The sequence below is a fragment of the Chrysochloris asiatica genome, unplaced genomic scaffold, assembly GCF_000296735.1.
Source record: "Chrysochloris asiatica unplaced genomic scaffold, ChrAsi1.0 scaffold00119, whole genome shotgun sequence".
Taxonomy (NCBI): Eukaryota; Metazoa; Chordata; class Mammalia; order Afrosoricida; family Chrysochloridae; genus Chrysochloris; species Chrysochloris asiatica.
Genome location: NW_006408637.1, coordinates 8378389 through 8380115, shown reverse-complemented (window position 1 = coordinate 8380115; position 1727 = coordinate 8378389). Strand labels below are relative to the sequence as shown.

The window sequence follows — 1727 nt, the reverse complement described above, 5'->3', positions numbered from 1 at the left end:
GTCAATTCTTCTACGGTCTTCCTTATTCACTGTCCAGCTTTTGCATGCATATGAGGTTACTGAAAATACCATGTCTTGGGTCAGGCGCAGTTTAGTCCTCAAGCTGACATCTTTGCTCTTCAACACTTTAAAAAGGTCTTGTGCAGATCTCATAGAGTAGCAGCCCCGGCCGCAGGGTGAAAGCTCTCAGCAGATTCCTGTCCTCTCACTATAGCACCTCCATCTGTCTTTGCCCAGGTTCTGCAGGCCCAGCTGATCCTTGTGTTTAAGCTCACCGCCGACTGCTGGTGATAAGCAAGGTGCAGTAGCAGATTGTTAACGACAGCAGCCTAAACCACTAGTACTTGTGGATCCAGGGCCTCGCACACTTCTGGACTCATGTTTCCCGCATTGCCCTGGGGGAAGACAGTCCAGCTCTCAAGGTGAAAGGGGTGGGAACTGTACAGTCTTTGGGGGGAACAGGTGCACTTCGCATTGGAGCCGAGTTCTTAGCTCGCTGGTACGATGGAACGAACAACAAGGACACACCTGTGTATGTATCCTTGCCAACCTGGGGGCATCATAACTGTATTTTCTGCTGCTGGCTTTAAAGACATTCAATTCTATAACTACTGGGATGCTGAGAAGAGAGGACTTGACCTCAAGGATTTCCTGAATGATCTGGAGAATGCTCCTGAGTTTTCCATCTTTGTCCTCCAAGCCTGTGCACACAACCCAACGGGGACAGTCTCAATGGGGACCAACCCAACTCAGGAGCAGTGGAAGCAGATCGCCACCATCATGAAGCCCTGGTGTCTGTTCCCTTTCTTTGACTCAGCCTATCGGAGCTTCGCATCTGGAGACCTAGAGAGAGACCTGGACCATTCGCTATTCTGTGTCTGAAGGCTTTGAGCTTTTCTGGGCACAGTCTTTCTCCAAGAACTTCGGGCTCTATCTATAAGGCCCTTTCCCAGATGGAGAACATTGTGTCGATTACTTGGTCCAACCCTCCAGCTCAGGGAGCACGGATCGTGGCATGCACCCTTTCCAACCCTGTGCTCTTTAAGGATTGGACAGGTAACGTGAAGACAATGGCTGACCAGATTGTCACTATGAGATCTGAACTCAGAACACAATTAGAAGCCCTCCAAGACCCCTGGCACCTGGAATCACATCACTGAGCCAATTGGGATGTTCAGTTTCACGGGGTTAAACCCTAAGCAAATTGAATATATGATCAACGAAAAATACATCTATCTGCTGCCAAATGGTTGGATCAACATGTGTGGCCTATCCACCAAAAATCTCGACTACATGGCCACCTCTATTCATGAAGCTCTCACCAAAATTTACTGACAAACCACCAGCCAAACCAGTGGCCACCAAAGTGGTTCTCCGTCACCTGTGTTCCCTGCATGGGTAAACCCAGCTGCACTCCTCCTTCCTCCTCACATAGTAGAGACTGCCGACAGACAGGTAGGGTAGACGCTGCCAAAAGCCCGCCACTCTTTCAAATCAGCCCCACTGGAAGCACGCATCCCTGAAAGGCCAGGGGGCCTGGGGTTAGATAGAGCTTTATTGGAGGCCAGAGCAAGCTAAAGTTTTTATTTAATGAAGGATAAAGTCTTTTGATTATGAGATGTAGCTACCTTCTCCCTCTCCCTAGGAGCAGGAGCGTCGTCTGTGTTGCTCATGTGAACCTGCTGCTGTTTGTATGAAGTCTAACCCCAAAGATCTAGTTGTTTTGA

The 1727-nt window shown here is 49.2% G+C and overlaps 1 pseudogene; it reads left to right on the top strand.

Annotated features, from left to right (window-relative positions):
* LOC102816764 overlaps positions 1-1335 on the top strand; it is an 11397-nt pseudogene extending 10062 nt beyond the window's left edge.
* The last annotated feature ends 392 nt before the right edge of the window (positions 1336-1727 follow it).